At 42.6% G+C, this 19,804-nt stretch overlaps 1 pseudogene; it reads right to left on the bottom strand.

Moving 5' to 3' along the window:
- Positions 1-991: 991 nt before the first annotated feature.
- LOC102131996 (uncharacterized) lies at positions 992-18,195 on the bottom strand (annotated as a pseudogene).
- Between the last annotated feature and the right edge of the window lie 1,609 nt (positions 18,196-19,804).

The following is a 19,804-nucleotide window of genomic DNA, read 5'->3' as shown; positions in this document are numbered from 1 at the left end:
GCAGAAGTTCAGAGTGGAGAGGAATTATATTCGATGATGTATGGTTTAGTGACAAGATTATTTCTGAGAAATGTGTTCCTAGTCAGTGTAATCATTGTTCAAGCATCATAGGGTGAACTTGCACAAAACTACAAGGAATACCCTCCTACACATAGGCTATGTGGAATAGCATAGTGTTCCCAGACAACTAACCTGTACGGCATGTTACTGCACTGAACACTATAAGGAACTGAAACACCATGGTGAGTATCTGTCTATCTAAACACATCTGAACATGGAAAAAGTTTGTGAAAATATGGTATTACAATGTTATGTGGCCAAAAACATATATGTGGTCTATCATTGACTGAAACATTGTGACACATGACTGTATTCAAATTGCTGGGGTAAAAACTGAAATACAAACAAAAATCTGCCAATCAAGAAATTTTACCATGTAAATATTTTTGTAAAATAAATTGTAGATAAGACTTTTCCCAGAGAAGCAAAATCTAAAGGAGTTCTTCACTGCTGGGCCTGCCTTAAACACCAAAGGGTCTCAACTAGGTCTGCAGAGTAATGACCTAGCTGCATCAGCTCCATTTTTGCCTCTGTCATATGACAGTTTTGTGTGGATTTAACTTCTACTCTCTCAGGAGATTTTTCTCTTTCAACTTCTAACTATTCTCCTTTTGATTCTCAGTTTATTGAAAAGATTCATATTTAGCTTAGAACATTAAAAACTTTGGAACAAAATTTCCTTTTAAACCCACCAAATCTAATTAACTCTCTTCAGGGATGCCCTTTTTTGTTTTCCTACGCAATATGGCCCTTGTTTATACTTCAGTCCAGTCCTTATTTTAAAATGCATGAGGCATCCAACCATCACACACCCAGGCACATCTTGGAGGAACGTACCCTACCATCCATTTCTTCAGCCTTCATGTGCACAGTGGCCACTCTATCAGCTGTTGTATGTGCTTTAGGGCTTTCCATTTACAAGTGTGTTTCACTAGTCCCCCTTATTAAGTTCTTGGAGCTTAAAACGTGATGTGTTGGGGGCATTGACAGCCAAATTCCATTGTAAGCCTCTTCTGCCCTTGGCACTTGCAGAAGACTGGGAATACAGTAACAAAACTCCGACCCCATGTAGCTCCTCATTTAGCAATAGATTCAGTGCAAATTTAGAAAGTCGAAGACGTAGAATAATGTCGGTGTGGTTTTCTGTGGACATACTAAGGAGAGAGCAGAAGATGGCCAGTGGTCAGTCTCCATCCAGCTGGTACTCTTTGTCCATTTGATATGTTCAAAAAAAGATAAAAGACAACTTTTGTGACAAAGCCCCAGGGCTTGTTTAAAAGACCTTGTCCAGAAAATGGCCAACAGGGACATGACAAGTTTTTATATCAGAGCTACTATTTTTGCCTAATTTATGTGGAAATCTGAGAGATACGCCCAGCCTCAGGGGGCTGATTCTCTCCATCCAGGGGACAGCGCTAATGGAGTTATGTGGTATTAGTCTTTTGGGGTCTTCATAAGAAGACAACACAGAGTGGGTGGCTTACACAACAAATATTGATTTTCTTACAATTCTGCAGTCTGAATGTGGAAGATCAAGTAGCTGGCAGGGTTGGTTCTTGGTGCAGCCTCTTTCTGGGTGCCTAAGTGAGGATTTACATGTGGGTGGTGCCTTTGTATGGAGAGGTGAAAAGGGATGAGGGAGGCCCCAGTCTTTTAGGCTCACCCTGGGAGGAGGATGTTGACTGTGCCGTCTGATAATTCAGTTCTGCTCCTGGGACCTCCCCTCAGCAAGCCCAGAGTCCTCTTCTTCCAGGTAGGAAATGTGCTGGAGGAGCTGGCCTGGAAGGAGTGTGATCAGGGATCAAGGACAGATTTTGGAATAGGGTCAGTACTGTTCTATCCTTAAAGATTCATATAAAACCAACCAAACATACAGGTCACCTAAATTCTCACTTACCCCTTCAGACACATTGAAACAGCAGCTGAATGAAACAATCACAGTGAGTTCAGACAAACCTGGATCCATCTGATGTTTATTGTAGTTCAGAACATCCGTTATGGTTAGAGGGAAGTTCCGTATCCCAGGAAGAGGGTTACTTTTTAAAAGCACCTGAGAGCTGCCTTCTGTGACCTTTTGAAATTTGGAATTTTGTCTGAGATCTCAGGAGAAGGTAGTGGGACATATCTCCATGCTTATCAACGTGTGACCTTGAAGATGTGCCCTGACTTCTAAAGACTTCTCTGTGAAAATATGTAGATTAGGGTTTGCAGTGACAACTTCAGACAAAAACTCTATCTCATCACCAAGATTAGCTCAATGAGGAGCTTGTGGAAACCTTGAATATCAAGGAAATTTTGAACTCAGATGAAAAAAAGATGATTCCAAGTTGGCATTTTTGGATGAAAGATTAAACAAGAAATCTATCAAGCAAAGCATGAATTTTAAATGGGTGAAAACTGTATATTTTGATTCTCAATGCCTGCATCTGTGGAAAACTGAGACATTGAATTACTGAAGTATACCAATGTCTGGAACTTCATAAACAAGATGTAGAATATAAACATAAAAATAGTATGGGCTGGGCACTATGGCTCACATCTGTGATTCCAGTGCATTGGTAGGCAGTGGCAGGAGGATTGCTTGAGACCAGGAGTTTAAGACCAGTGAGATCCTGTTTCTACAAAAACAAAAACAATTTGAATTACTCTGGTGTGGTGGCATTCACCTGTAGTACCAGCTACTAGGGAGGATGAGGTGGGCAGATCACTTGAATCCAGGAGTTCAAGATTGCTGGTGAGCTATAATTGCACCACTGCACTCCAGCCTTGGCAACAGAGCAAGACCTGGTCTCTAAAAGACAATAATAAAATTAAATTTTAATTTTAAAGTAAAATTTATTAGCATGGAATATACAGGCTTTGAAATCAGACAAACCTGAATTTTAGAATCGACTTTGTGTTTTAAAGTATGTCACTCAGTGAAAATTATTTATAGTTCCTAACTCTTGATTTCCTGAATTGTAAAATAAGGACTAAAATATCTCATTCATTAATGCTTAGCACAATAACTGTAATACATTGATAATTTTTATAATTGTGTTGGAATATGATATAAATGGTGAATGGAGACAGAAGAATGCATAAATAGAGAGGAAAGGAAATCTGAACAAATTATTTTTAAATGGATTTGTTACAGATACAAACTCCATTTTCCAGGAGAAAAGATCATTTTTATAATTGCTACTCTCCATCATTTTTATAACCATTTATTCAGAATAATAGGTGTACAATCTCAACATTGACTCAAATGCAAACTCATTTACCTTGTTCAAGAATTATTAACTCAGCTAACTTTGGCCCATGACATATCTAATTATGCATGTTTAGTTAAAATATTTGAAAAATATAAATCAGTTTTTATTTTATATTAATTCTGTGAGATATGATTTGTATCAAGGTACTAGTGGGAAACTGCAACTGGAGGTCCATAGGTTAAAGAATCAGCTCTATAGAACATTGTAATGGGCTGAATGGTGGATTTTAGGAGCTTCTGATAATCCTGAAGGACACAATTCCCAAACACCATAATCTCAAATGTCAAAAATCTGAAAGATCACAAGTCCAAAAATATAATTCTGGGAAAAATAATTTTAAAATTATTTAAAAGATACTTGCATTTTAAAGGGGATTTGAGAAACATATAAAAACATGACAAAACACTTCATAGATCACTTTACACAATAAAGTAGTCAAAATAACATACATATTTTTGCAAGCATAAGCACTCAGGTATACCAATGACAGTCACATGGGTATGACTGTTATGAGCAGGTGAACTGTACTCACAAAGAAATAAGTCAAAAATTGAAAGGTATAAACACGTATCACTATAGTTGGTAATGTGTACACCCAGCTTTAGAGTTACAGTCATCTGAAATACCGTGACTAAAAACCCAAGTCTTCTGATCAGATGGAGCAAAAGTTGTGATGAATCACCACCACATATGCAGTTGTCTGAAGAGCCAAGATTTTGAGAAATTGTATCTTACACAAATGCAGATGTATGGACATATCTTTATTTATTGAGACAGTTCCAACATTTTTACATACATACACAAAGCTTGCAAACAAAGTCACATTGTGATAAAGCACTTTCATGAAGTCAAATTTGCAAAAAAAAAAAAATGCATAAAACAAATTAGAACTCTCTAAAAGTCCTTACATAATTTATATTTCCAGTATTGAAAATAATGCAAGATAAAATATGTAGCATAGCAAATTGTAAGATATATTTTGAAAATTTAAAATAGTGAGAAAAAGAAAAGGAAAAACTAAAAAGGAAATCTGACATATGAAATAGTGTATTACAGGGAAAAATTATGGGCAATTGCAGGGAGATAGTTCACTAAGGGATGGCTGGATTTCATGATCATTAAATATACATTGAAGTCTTGTATCACAATGAACAACTGCTTTTTTTCTTTTAGGACTTGGCCTTCCTCAGAGAATATTCATTTTCTACATGGTGCTGCTCTTTTCAAAATTCTTCTATGATTCCATATACACCAAAACAGGCATTCCCTATTAAATCTTCCTACCTTCAGTGTCATGCTTCTATGTTGTTTTGGGTATGTAGAAATCCATTCTACATGCATTTATACATAGACCAATTTGGCAGAAATAATACTAGTGATCAAATAGTAACACCACTGTATAAGTGTCTTCTTATCCTACCATGCATATAATTATTTTTGAACCAGCCAGTAGCTTTGCTGGCTTCCTCAACAAATGTGGCTTTAATTTATTAAAAGTTCCTGAAATGTCATCTGCTGAAAGGAATGTCAATGCGGGCAAATGATGCATTTTTTAAACTGAAGTTTTTGTCATTGCTGTACATCATGGTCAATCAACTCGTCTGAATTTTCTGCCAAATGCTTTGGGCTCAATGGAAAAAACACACCTTACTGGTAATACTTTCACATTCTCTTTTAGCAGCCTTGGTCATTCCTAGTTCCAAATCTGTCATTATGGTTTGGGGATTCAATTGAAATCTATTTTCTTCTGTGTAAGGACGGTAACAAGTTAATAGCTCCGCCTAACATGATGCAACTGTCTTGTGACTGTGATTATCGGGATTTTAGACACCAGGAATTTTAAACTTTAGAGATTTTGATCTTTGCGATTTCAACATTTGGGAATATAGCCTGTAGGACTGTGTCTTTCAATATTATGATCAATCTCAGGCTCTGTGAACCACCTTTCTGCTTTGCCCTCTGCTCCCCGTTAAATTCTGCCAGAGGAAAAGAAAGATGTTCACTGAGGTCTGTTTCCTTTCGGTTTTCCGTTACTATAAGCATCATCTTAACAATGACTTCAGAAGCAGTTGTTGTTCCAGTAGCAGAATTTGAATTCAGTTAAATCTAGCTTGCAGTTAACTGCTTCAGTTCAATCAGAAGCAGTTGTTGTTCCAATAGCAGAATTTGAATTCAGTTAAATCTAGCTTGCATTCACTAAGGGGCATCAGCGCCAATTGTCTGTTTCCATCCCCTCAAGTTCATGGGTCCCACCCCCAGAGATACCCTCCTCCAAACTTCTAAATTGTGATAATTCCATTATTTGCCTTTGTTTCTCAACCCAGGAGCTGGTAGTTAATTCCTGCTGTTGTACCCTTCTATAATACTTTAATTCTCTCTGTTTATCTTTCAATTATTCGATGCCCTTTGGCAATGGTCTATATTAAATTCTTTCTGTTAAAATGATTGCAGTGGTTTCTGTTTCCTGCCTGGACCCTGACTGATACAGGTCCCAGGCTAGTTGGTTTCTGGTACTATTTCTCATCAATAAGACTGGGAGCTCCCAGAGCAGCTGCAAAGAAGCTCATTTCCATCACCAGGAAGCCAACAGCAATTACTGTGTCAGTACTACCAACAAATCTGGTCTCATGCATTCTTCCAACCAATGTGAATCCAAGTGAATAAAGCCTCCAGAAAAATTAACCTCTGAAAAAGGTAAATCTAAAAAGACATAAAATAGATTAGTGTTATCCTGGGGCTGGATGTGAGAACAGGTACTGACTGCAAATAGGTACAAGGAAGATTTTGGGAGTGGTAGAAATGTTCTAACACTGATTTCAATGATAGTTTTATAAATACGCTAAAAATAATTGAATCATTTTTTAAAGTGGGTGACTTTTGTGAAATAAATGATGCCTCAATAGAGGTATTTTTTAAAAAATCCACCTTTGAAATGTAACAAAGGACCCTGTGATCAGGGCCTATCATGGAGAGTGCAAGAGTGTCAGTTAAGTCAGGATTCTCATGCAAATCTGGACTTCTAATGTTTTCTCCAAATGTGATGCTACATACATACCCCAACAGGACTGAAAGAACATGTTCATCACCACTAATTGTTAAAACACAAACACAGATTTTGTAACCTGAGGCCTCTTCACCTCTGAGATATTTATCTTCACTATCCAGTACATACATATTAATAAAATAGGACTTCTCTCTTTAGCATCTCAGCTAATCTCCAAGGCCAAAGACAGAGGAGGAAGAGGAGAGTTCACACTTAACTAAGCAACTACTATGGAAGAGGCATCATACTCTTGGCTTTATACCATCATTCAATCTCACTTTTATAATAGCCCTTTGTGATGGGCATTTCAACCCAAAATTCTACAGAGAAAAAAGGTGAAGCATTTAAAAGTAAAGTAACTTGCCCAATATCTTGTACTTAGTAAGTAGGATAGTTCGATTTAAAATTCAATTTTCTTACGGGAAATGGAATTTCCATTAAAACCTTGAAGTCTCTTCAGCGCGGCATTTCTAAGGGCCAAAAGAGAATTCAACAGGGCATCTTTGAATGAAAAAGGATAGCAGTCAAATCAATTTACGTAGCACATCAGTGTTTAATATCATATACATTATGAAGGTGGAATCTTTAAGAACTCTCAAAGGGTAGGCATTCTCCACATTGTATTTGACATAAGCAGATATTTTCCCCCTGATTACTTTAGGTTATTTTTTATTGAAATACTTGGCAACATTTTGCTTTATGTTGTTTTAAAGCATTCTGTGCTGACAAGTGGTGAGCTCAGAAAATTCTGTCCATTTTTCCCAAACCTATGGAAGTAATATTGTGCATGATTACTTTGGTAGTCCCTATGATTATGACCACACATTTAAAGTTGATGTTCCACTACGATTACCCAAACCAAGACAATTAACTTAAAACACACATCTGAAGATCGAAATGTATCTTCTCAATTGAGAAAAACAACAAAAAGAAATAGTATGTAAATTTGTTAAATCAATTTTTAAGTTATTAAGGGAAATCATCGGAATTGTATTGTCTTTTGCATGGAAATAAACTTTGTCATTGTTTAGAATAGAAGGACAAAAGTAGCTAAAATAATTTATGTTGCAAGTCTAACCATGCTAACATTTCAAACAGAAATTTGAATACCTAGGTCCCCAATTCCAATATCTTACTCATAATGGGAATTGTTTAAACATTTGAACGAAATAAGTGTCATTTGCCTTGTTGAGATAGATATTTCTAATATGATCGAAAACTGATGTTAAAATTAAATCCCTATCCTGAGGCAATAGCGTAGAGACCAAGTCTACTTGGTGCTTTGGTTCATATAAAGGTCATTGTGATAAAAATCTCAATGACATGCAATAAAAAAATTCACATTGTCTACGTTGGGTGAGGAAAGTAAAGGCACAACTGTAGTTGTGAAGCTTAACTGAGGTTGGCGAGGACTATTTCCACTGAAACAAACAGCTTTTTATATTAAAATACTGTTAATGGTTACCGTAGATAATTTGATTAAGAAATTGGGGAGGTAAATAAATTTTTTCTTTTCATATTATATTATTCTGTGCTTAAACTTTAATTAAAGTGCTGGAACTTTTATCATGGGTGTGCATTTCTTTGTTAGTGGAAGAAGTAATTACTTAAAATTTATTTTAAAATAAGAAGCAAAAATGACTTCTAAAATGTCACATAATTTTTCAAAATAATTTTTATTACAGAGAGGTAATCCAATGCCAGGACACACGTGCTCCCTGGGATAAAACTGAAATATCTACAAAAACAAAATAAGAAGAAGCCATTTTAATGCCTAGAGGAAGAAACTACAGAATATGTGGACTGTGTGTGACCTTTGAGTAAGCCAGTGATGCTCCAAGTACCCATTCACAATGAGATCAGGAACCTGTGATGGAATAGAAACTAATACACTACTTTCTTCTATGAGCAAGCCTTGCTACCAAAATAAATAAACAAATACATAAATCAGATGAATTGAAAAGCATGCTTAATGGCTAAATTAATTTACACCCTGATGCAAACTGGTTGCAAACAGTTGGCCAACCAGAGACCACACTATGGGTAGCACTGAAATCGGCGTACACCAAAAATAAACGGAAGGAGGAAGGTTTACAGAGTGAGTCAGTCAGGGTTCAATGTAGGAAACAGAACTCACTGTAGACATTTAATGCAGAAAAAGATTTAAAACAGAGAATTTAGTGCAGACAGAAATGGTGGAAGGAAGAATAATGTGCAACAAGTCCAGAAGCCGCCACTTAGCCAATTTGAAGAACTTCCATCATAACTACAATCCAGAGATCAGAGAGTTAGAATTGCTGTCACGACCACCACTACCTTTTAACATTTATGGATCTAGTGACTAGACAGAGGAACACTGAGTCTGGTCAATTCAATGGCTTCTAAATCTTCATGAGCTTGCTTGCCAGCTGAAAATGACCTCCACCTCTGCCCTCCCTATATGCCCATATTTGTTTGGTACATCTCCTTAAAGGGTATTCATTGGGATCCACACCTTTGGGTTGAAATAAGTTCTGCTTTGTGTATGTTCATTCTGGAGTCCAGAATGAAAAAGTGGTGGCTGTTCATGGAATGTCCGAGTCGTGGTGATGAAGCCAAACACAAGCACATATAAGGCTCCTGCTCACATCATATCTTCTAGCATCTCAATGTCCAATGCAAGTCACATGGCAAAGCCCATTTTCAAAGATCTACATTCTATCCCCAATAGAAAAGCACGGTAATACTACACAGCAAATGGTATCAATATACTGTCACAGGAAATGAAGAATTGGTACCAATATCCCAATCTTCAACAACTTTCAAAGTCTTTTTCAATGCTACAGTTTCATATTCTATAATTCTCTGATACATATTCATAACAATGTATGAACTCCCTCAATACCTAGTTATCCACTTTCTGTCCTCCATCAACTCCCCCAAAAGACCATAGATAACCAATCTCTACCAAGCTTATCCATTTTTAGCCCCTTCAATCTCAAAGGAAGTGCTGTTACTCTCTCTAACCATGGCCCATTCCCAGGCTGTGTTCTAAAATTTCCCCCAAAGTCTCAGAGACTTTAATTCTACTCTATTACTTCTTTTCTCCTAAATCTTCACCCTGGCTTCTTTCCCAATCAAACATCTATAAGAAATGCTACAATCAAACATGTGACCTTTGATCTTAAAAATAAATGGTCTCCTATGACATTACATCTCCCTTAGCAAGCCTCTTCCCCACATGCATATTTCACTAAAATACAAAATTAAGGTAAAATAAAAAAAATCTTTGAAATAAATGAAAACAGAGACACAATACACCAAAATCTCTAGGATGAAGCAAAGGCAGTATAAAGAGGAAAGTGTATACCACTAAACACTTACATCAAGAAGTTAGAAAGATTTCAAATTAGTGATCTAACCTCACACCTAAGCAAAAAACTAGGAAAACAAGAACAAACCAACAACCAACAAAGTCCAAAGCTAGCACAAGAAAAGAAGGAAAATCAGAGCAGAGCTAAATGAAGAAACTGTAACCCAAAAATCCATACAAAGGATCAATAGAAACAAAAGTTAGTTCCTTTGAAAAGATAAACAAGATCAATAGAATGCTAGCTAGATTAACAAAGAAAAACAAAGAGAGAAGATCCAAATAAACATAAACAAAAATGACAAAAGTGGCATTATAACCAAACCCAAGAAAAACAAAACATCCGCAGAGACTATTATGAACACCTCTATGCACAAAAACTAGAAAACCTAGAGGAAATCAATAAATTCTGGGAAACAAACAACCTCCCACGATTAAATCAGAATGAACTTGAAATCCTGAACAGACAAATAACAAGTTCTAAAACTGAATCAGTAGTAAAAAACCTACCAATGAGTAAGCCCTGGACCAGATGGATTCACAATGAATTCTACCAGATGTACAAGGAGCTGTAACAATTCTACTGAAACTATTCCAAAAAAATTGAAGAGGAGGGATACCTCCCTAACTCATTCTATGGAGCCAGCATCATCCTAATACCAAAATCTAGCAAAGATACAACAACAAAAAAAGACAACTACAGACCAATATCTCTGATGAATATAGATGCAAAAATTCTCAACAAAATAATAGCAAACTGAATTCAGCAGCACATCAAAAAGTTCATTTACCACAATCAAGAAGGCTTCATTCCTGGGATTCAAAGTTGGTTCAACATGCAAATCAATATATATAATTCAACACATAAACAGAATTAAAAATGAAAATTATATGATAATTTCAGTCAATGCAGAAAAGGCTTTCAATAAAATCCAATCTTCCTTTATGATAAATACCCTCAACAAACTAAGCATCAAAGAGAATGTACCTCAAAATAATAAGAACCATCTATGACAAAACCACAGTTAACACAATACCGAATGGGCAAAAACTGGAAGCACTTCCCTTAAGAACAGGAACAAGATGAGGATTCTCTCTATATATACTTCTATTCCAGAGAGTACTGAAAGTTCTAGCCAAAGCAATCAGGCAAGAGAAAGAAATAAAAGTCTTCCAAATATGAAAAGAAGTCGTCAAATTTCTCTCTTTGCTGGTAATATGATTTTATAACTGGAAAACCCCATAGTTTCTTCCCAAAGACCCCCAGAACTCAAATGAATTCAGTAAAGTTTCAGGATACAAAGTCAATGTACAAAAATTAGTAGTATTTCTATATACCAATACCATTCAAGCTGCTCTAGAGCTCTGCATGAAAGAACCCTCTAATCTTCAGAACCATCCTGTGAGGCAGGTGCTACTGTTACTCTGTTTTCACAAGTAAAGAAACGAAGCACAGCAGATCCAAAGCCATGGTGTAGGATGTTGTGTAGAACGGCTCCCGGGACACTGGGAAAGTTCTTCTGCATCCCAGTATCTTCTTAACTGGTTCATTAATGTCTGATATCCCTGCATGAGAAAGCACAGCATAGACAGAAAGCTTAATATGTATATACACGCACTGAGAGATAAGGCATTGATCTAACATCTCATTATAGGTATTAGAAATGCCATCTCAAGAGCAGGTTCTCATGGGGTGACAGGCAGGGTATTCTAGGGGAAGGAATAGCCCAAGAAAGGAAGCATTACAAAGGAAGAGAAGAAAGACAGTTGTAAATGAGGAGACACTGGTTTTCTTCCGTTGCATATTTTCCCAAGGCTGGCCCCTTTTCTATCACATTCTTACCCAGTAACTCATACGTTCCCTAGAGCTCTTGCAAGCAAGAACTATTGAGAAAGTAGCCCATCTGAAAGTATATTTTCTGCTGTTTTCCTGCTTCTAGAACTGGCTGGTTTACTTTTGGTACTCCAGACACCTAGCTTCTTCTTGCCTTCTTCCAATGTGGTCTATTTAATCTCCTGTCATGTGGGAAGTTACGTTCAAAATCTCCATGATCCTCAGTCTATAGTAAGTTAGGCATGTAGTGACAAGCACATGCCACTGCAATATGTTGCTGCTGGTTGTTGATCAAGATAGGCTGGAGGAAAAACATTATTTTCAGGTGTGAAAAACCGTCACCTTTATCAGTAATTCTTCTTGCATTTTTCCCAAGACATTGTAGCCTATTTAAACTTGGGAGGTTAAGTTTTGTAGCATTCATTATGACTGAAAATTTAGTTCATACCATCATGACGCTCTCTTTATTAGGTGTTACCATTAAACAATATTAAAATAAACACAATGTGGCTGGTCTTTTGAAAGTTACATGGCATGTTTACTTCTTTGTCTGGTTTCTTAATTACACTTCTTCATCTTTCTGAATACCAGTGTCGCTGTCACCCACAATATTTGATGTTTTGAGTACGTGGTTTACATTTTGTTTTGCCCAATAATAGAATATGATGGGGACATATGGTGGCTCACACCTCTAATCCCATGAGGCTGAGGTGGGTGGATAACTTGAGGTCAGGAGTTCAAGATCAGCCTGGCCAACATGGTGAAACCCTGTCTCTACTGAAAATACAAAAATTAGCCGGGCATGGCGATGGACTCCTATAATCCTATCTACTCCGACAGCCGAGATTACACCAGCCTGGGCGATGGCCTGGGCAACAGACATACACATACAAAAAAAAAGAAACTCAGGTTGTACCCTTGTACCCACTAGTTGCAGAGTGATTTTATTTTTATTTATTTATTTTGAGACGGAGTCTCTCTCTGTCACCCAGGCTGGAGTAGAGCTGCAGGATCTCAGCTCACTGCAACCTCCACCTCCCAGGTTCAAGCGATTCTCCTGCTTCAGCCTCCTGAGTACCTGGGATTACAGGTACTCACCACCATGCCCAGCTAATTTTTTGTGTTTTTAGTAGAGATGGGGTTTCATCATGTTGGCCAGGCTCGTCTCAAATTCTTGACCTCAGGTGATCCACCCGCTTTGGCCTCCCAAAGTGCTGGGATTACTGGTGTGAGCCACCACACCTGGCAGTGATTTTATATTTAAATGTATATTTTATAGGATGCCTCATTTTCTGGTCACAGGGTCGCAACGAAGCAAGTAGTTTGTTGCCATTTTTCAATGGGAAAGCAGACATACACGAGGGCAAATGACTTCCCTTTGGTCATTCAGTCTGTAAGTGGGAATTGAGAGCAGGATCTTAGGTCCTCTGACCATCAGCCCTGTGTTCTGTCTTTCACTTAGGTTTCCATTTTCTTTAAGCCAAGTAATGGAAGTGATTTGAAAGCTGCATTCTCAGCCTATTGGAAAGTGGTTCACCAGAGGTGTTTTTTCACCACTCTCAGTCTTTAATGTCAACTGACACCAAAGATCTCATGATGGGAAATACTGAATGTGGATTTGGCCAATCTGCTGACACCATCCTGTCACGCATCCCAAAATTACCCAAGCTCAACCCTCTGATCGGAAGCATTTGGGTGGTGGAAGGTAGGGCCTTAGTGGATATCCCTACTACCCCCCATGCACTGAGGTATGGCTGGCCAGTGATCCTCATTGACATCTGGGGATTGTGTGTAGGATTATGAGCATCCGCTGTGAGTGCTGAGACCTGAGAAAATGCACCAAGTCAGGCAGAAGTGTGTTGCATCAGTGCCTTGACAACACAGTCTATTCTCACATGTTCAAGGCCTGAGCCACCACTGATCACCATCACGCTGATCCTAAGTGGCTGCGATTTCAGCAAGAGGGGAATGGCAGTCACCTATATGCTTTTTGACTGTATTCTGCTGGGCTTCCTAATAAAAGATGTTAATTCAGAGAGAAAGAGACAGGAGAGTGAGGTGGCACACAAACTGCTATCCCCAGATTTTGCCCAGATTTCAGAGTTAAGATCTTCTTTGAAGGCTCTGAAATCTGGGACAGTCCTTACCATGACTGAAACCTGGAGAGGAGATGTGGACAGAGGGTCATTTTTGTGTTGAGTCCGTAGGTGGCCCTCTTTTCTTCTGTGTAACAATGTGTGTTGTGCCTGGGCCCTTGTTAAGTCCTCTTTGTATTATCTCTGGCTGTCACTAGCATAGCATGTGCTCTCCTCCCACTTTCAGCCTGGAAGATCCAACTTCTGAGCCCTGAGTGACAAATCAGCTTTGTAATGGGAAGCTGACACCAGGCTGTCTTCAAGGGTTATGACTGGGCAGTTGCAGAGAGCCCTGGTCTCAGAGGGGTTGTGCACTTGGTTTACAATGCTCTGCTGTTGCATCTTGAAATTCTTAATTTTTGAACAAGGAGCCATGTATTTTCATGTTTCACTAGGCCCATAATCTATGAAGCTCTTGCTGCCAACATCATTGGCATTGTTGAGTATCAAAGTTCAGAAGAAACTTAAAGGCTACTGTCTGATTCGATCCTTGGAGCTTACAAAAAGGAATGTGGGGAGCAGTCACTGTGTGACTAGCCTGAGGTTACTCAGGAAGTTAGAGGCAGAGCTGCAGTCAGGGTAACCTCTCTTTACTGCTACCTGTGTGCTCTTTCTACTGCACCCTGACCATAAAATATCTCGCAACCCAGGAACAAGGGCTATCTCACAGGTGGGCACAGCAGCGTGATCACTCTCTCAGTCATCTGTACTCCTCCTTTGCTTTGACCAAAGAGACAGGAAGGAGCCTTTTGCCCTACATAAAATACCGCTCAAAGGCTAGGCAACAACAACAGATAAAAGAGAGTGTTGGCCTAAGACCAATGTTTCAACCATGATGTCAAAACAATATTTTGTTTCAACAAAGAAAAGCTGTGTCACAAGTAGATTCTTATTATTAACAATCAGACTGGGGTTCTTGCCAATGATTTGGTTTCATACCTACACTCGGACAACTGTGCACACTGAGTATCACTGACCTTGTGAGAACATCATTCTCACTGAGATTATGTGCTTTCTTGTGTGAGAACTGTACATAATATTGTGTGTACCATTGGAAGGGTGTCCTGCCTGTGATGCTGTCTAAAAGGGGAAGAAGTGTGGTTAAGAACTGAGGATATATTAAATATTTATTCTATCAGATTTTTCAAGGTTTATGTTAAGCCAGACCAGAAGAAAGTCATCTATTTGGACTGTATCACTCGAACCTGTTAAGTTGAACTGTCTATACAGAATTAAAATTTCACAGTATGTCCCGATTACTTACCGAGAGCCAATCTGAGACACCAACAAGACTAGTAAAACATCTTTGTGCTTTGGGTCGCATTGCTATCAAAGACCTTGTACATTATGTCATTCAAGAATCTTTATGTTAAGATTCTTATGGAAAATCCTTTCCAAAGTTTAACCCTATGATAAGCTTTTTTTTTTTTTTTGAGATGGAGTCTCGCTCTGTTGCCCAGTCTAGAGTGCAGTGGCATGATCTCAGCTCACTACAACCTCCACCTCCCGGGTTCAAGCAATTCTCCCTGCCTCAGCCTCCGAGTAGCTGGGATCACAGGTGCCTGCCACTACATCTAGCTACATTTTTTTTTTCTTTTTTGTAATACATTTTTTAAAACACATTTTTTAGCCAGGCATGGTGGCTCACACTTGTAATCCCAGCACTTTGGGAGGCCAAGGCAGGCGGATCACCTGAGGGTGGGAGTTCAAGACCAGCTTTACCATCATGGAGAAACCCCATCTCTACTATAAATAAAAAATTAGCCAGGCATGGTGGCACATGCCAGCAATCCCAGCTATTAGGGATTACATGCAGGTCCACTGCAGGGCCAGGGTTCAGACCAGGGCCAGAGCTGGGGCAGTGCCAGGGCCAGGACCAGGAAAGGGCAATGTCAAGACAAGGGCCATGGCAGGACCAGCAATGGGGCTAGGGCCAGGACAGGGCCAGGGCCAGGGCCAGAATAGCAGGGTCAGGGTAGGGCCAGGGCAAATTAGGGCCAAGACAGCATCAGGACCAGGGCTGGGCCAGGGTATGGCCTTAACTAGCAAAGGGCCAGGGCAAGGGCCAGGGTCCATGCCAGTGCCAGCGCCAGTCCAGGGCAGGGGCAGGGCCATGGCCAGGTCTAGGACAAGGCTGGGGCAGGGCCAAGGTCTGGGTCAGGGTCAGCACAGGACTAGGGCAGAGCCAGGGGAGGGACAGGGCCATGGTAGGGGTAGGGCGGGCACAGGCCAAGGCAGAGCCAGGTTAAATCAGGGAGACCAAGGCAGGGGAACTGCTTGAACCTCAAAGGCAGATGTTGCAGTGAGCCAAGATCACGCCATTGCACTCTAGCCTGAACAACAAGAACTGTGTCTCAAAAAAAAAAAAAAAAAAAAAAACAACCCAAAAACAAAAAAATCTAAATCCAGAAAGATTAAAAAATCTAAATTTTAAAATCTAGAAAACATCAGACAAAAATTAAAAAGTATACTTCAAAAATCTTGGTACATGCCAGACAAAAGGCATGTGAATGTTTCCATTTATACGAAATGTCTAGTTGAGAGTAAGTAAATCCACAGAGACAAAAAATTACAATAGTGGTTGCCAAGGGCTGCGAGGGGAGAGGGACGGGGAGTGACTACTAACAGGTTTCTTTGTGGGAAGATGAAAATGTTCTGCACAGAATCAGTGGTGATTGATGATTGTACAGCTTTGTTAATCCAGGGCCTGGGCCAGGGAAAGGCCAGTGCAAGGGCAGGGCCAGGACAGGGCAGGGACAGGGTGACAGGGTAGCACAGGGCCAAGACAGAGCCAGGAGGGGGCCAGGGCAGGGCTGGGACAGGCCAGGTAGTGGTAGGGCAGGTCCAGGGCAGGGAGGGCAGGGCCAGGCCAAATGCCAAGGCCATGCCCAGAGCAGGGCCAAGGCAGAGGCAGGGCCATGGCATGGCAGGGCCAGGGTAGCACAAGGTCAAGGAAAGGCCAGGGAAAGTGGGAGCCTTGGCAGGGCCAGGGCCAAGGTAGTGCCAGGGCAGGGCCAGAAGCAGGGCAGGACCAGAGCCAGATGAGGACCAGGGCCAAGTCAGGGTCAGGGATATGGCAGGACCAGTGGCAGGGTAAGGACAATGGCAGGACCCGGGGCAGGGCCATGGGCATGGCTAAGTCAGGGCGCCGGCATGGGCAGCGTTGGGCAGGGCAGGGCCAAGGTAGTGCAGTGACCAGTCAGGGCTGGGCCAGGGCAGGACCAGAACTGGGACAGGGCCAGGACTAGGACAGAATGGGGACAGGGTCACGGCCAAAGAAAAACCAGGGGCAGGGTCACAGCCAGCGACAAGTCAGGACCAAGGCCAGGGACCAAAGCACAGCAGAACCAGGGCCGGGGCAGGGACATGGCAGGGCCAGGCCCACGGCAGGGCCAGGGCCAGCAGAGGGTCAGGGAAGGGCAAGGGTAGCACATGGCCAAGGCAGGCCAGGTTCAGTGTAGAGCAAGGAATGGGTCAGCGTATGGCAGGGCAGGGACAGGTAAGTCCAGGACCAGAGCCAGGTCTGGGACATGGACAGGGCAGGCCAGAAACACGGCAGGACCAGAAAGGGGCCAGGGCAAGGCCAGAGAAGGACCAGGGAAAAAACATGGCCAGGGAAGGTCCAGGGCAAGGGCAGGGCCAGGGCAGAACCAGAGCCAGGGCATGCCAAAGGCAAGGTCATGGCAGGGCAAGGCCAGGGTAGGGCAGGGTCAGGGTAGGGTGAGGGTAGGGCCAGGGCAGGACTAAGACAGCACAGGGCCAGGGCAGGACAAGGCCAGGGAACGGTAAGGCGAGGGTAGAAAAGGCCAGGGTGGAAAAGGCCAGGGTGGAAAAGGCCAGGGTGGAAAAGGCCAGGGTAGGGACAGGCCTGGATAAGAGGAGGCCAGGGTAGGGCCAGGGCCAACGCAGGGCAGGGGTACGGTAACACAGGGCATGGCCAAATACAGAGCAGGGCTATAGTAGTAGCAGTACTGGCAACAGGGCCAGGGCAAGGGCTGGACCAGAGCATGGTGGGGACAATACAGGACCAGGACAGAGAATGGCAAGGCAGGTCCAGGGCCATGTCATGGACATGGCAGGCCCAGGGTCAGGCCAGGGCAGGGCAAGGACAAGGCTGGGGAGAAGGCAGGGTCGGGGTCAAGGCAGTATCAGGGCTGAGCAGGACCAGTGCAGGGCCAGTGCAGGGTGAGGGCAAGGCCAGGACATGGAAGGGCAGAGCAGGACCAAGGAAGGGCCAGAAGAGGGCCAGGGCAGGGTCAGGGCGAGAACAAGGGTACAGCCAGGCCAGGAACACGGTAGGACCAGGGCTGGACCCAGGTTGGGACATGCAGGTCAGAGCATGTACAAGGCAGGGCCAGAGCCAGGCCATAGAGAGGAGAGGACCAGCGCCAAGGCAGAGTCAGGGTAGTTCCAGGGCTGAGCAGGGTCAGGGCAGGTCGAGGGTTGAGGCAGAGCTAGGGCCAAGGCAGGGCCACGGCAACACCAGGACAGGGGGCAAGGCGATGGCAGGACTGGGCCATGGCAACGCCTGGTCAACTCCAGGACAGGGCCAGAAGCAGGACAGGGCCAGGGCCAATGCTCAGGCCAGGGACAGGGCATGGCAGGAAGTGCCAGAGCAGGGCTGGGCCAACGTTGGGGCAGGGCAAATCAGGGCCAGGACACCTCCAAGTCTAGCTCTGGCCCTGCCTTGGCCCTGGCCCATTCCTGGCCTGACCTTGTCCCCGGCCCTGCCCAAACCATGCCCTGTGTATTTGAACAGTGTTTTGTAACCAGAATGATACAAGAAACTTTAATAAGCTATTTTTGTGCATTTTTAGTAGAGATGGGGTTTCACAGTGTTGTCCAGGCTGGTCCCAATCTCCCGAGTTCAAGCCATCCCCCTGCCTTGGCCTCCCAAAGTGCTGGGAGTAATCTGGCCAAGTACTTAACCTCGTTAGGTCTGTTTCCTATGTTAGGAAAATGGGGATGCCATAAGTACCTAGCACAGAGAGTAATTGTGAGAATCGATGCCTCACAAATATACGTATTTATAAAATTATACTCATAGAACACTACCGAAAGCAAAGAAAGTATAAGTTAAAATTTAGTAATGATTTACTACAAATACTACTGCTATTACAAACAACATAATACAGATATTATTATTATACTATAGTTACCTTAAAAATATAAAACAAAATTTGTAAATAATAGCCTAATGTAATCTCACCTGCTCTGCCCTGGCACAGCCCTAGCGCTGGCTCTGCCCCTAGTCTCACCATATCCCTGGCCCTGACCCTTCCCTGGCCCTGCCGCTGCCCTGGCCCTTCCCATCTTCAGGCCTTACCAAGGCCCTACCCTGGTCCTGACCTTGCCCCGGCCTGATCCTGACCCTGTCCCTACCCTAGAGAAGTGGAAGGGCAGAGCCAGAGAAGGGCCGGGGCAAATAAGGGACAGGACACATCCAAATCCAAGAAAACACCAGGGCCATGACAGAGCCAGGACGAGTCCTTGGCAGGGCCAGGAAAGGGTAAAGACAGGGTCACTGTATGGCCAAGGTCCAGGTCAAAACCAGGGCAGTGGAAGGGTCAGGACTGTATAAGGGCAGGATCACGGCCAGGGATAAGGCAGGGCCAGGGCCAGGGCTGTGCCAGGACAGAAAAAGAGCAGAGCAGGGCAGGACCAGAGCTAGGCATTAGAGAGAGAAGGGCAAATGCCAAGGCAAGGCCAGGGCAGTGACAGGGCTGAGTCAGTGCTAGAGCCAAGACAAGAGCAAAGGCCAGGGCAGATCTAGGGCACAAGCAAGGCAGGCTAGGGCGGGGCAATAGCAAGACCAAGCCACGGCAGGGCCAGCCCAGGATAGAACAGGGTACAGGCAGGGCCGGGCCAGGGCCACAGCTGGAGCAGGACAAGGACCAGGATCAGAGTCCAGGCCAGGACAACGGTACGGCCAGGGCAGAGGTAGGGCCAGATGCAGGCTCTAGGCAGGAAAAGGCAGGTCCACTGCAGGGTCGGGGTTCAGACCAGGGCCAGAGCAGGGACAGGGCAGGCCCAGGGCCAGGACCAGGAAAGGGCAATGTCAGGAACACAGCCATGACAGGACAAGCAACTTGGTTAGAGCCAGGACAGAGACAGGGTCAGGGGTGGGGC

Source organism: Macaca fascicularis, chromosome 10, assembly GCF_037993035.2.
Source record: "Macaca fascicularis isolate 582-1 chromosome 10, T2T-MFA8v1.1".
Taxonomy (NCBI): domain Eukaryota; kingdom Metazoa; phylum Chordata; class Mammalia; order Primates; family Cercopithecidae; genus Macaca; species Macaca fascicularis.
Note: the sequence above shows the minus strand (reverse complement) of the source record. Positions and strands in the feature narration are given on the sequence as shown.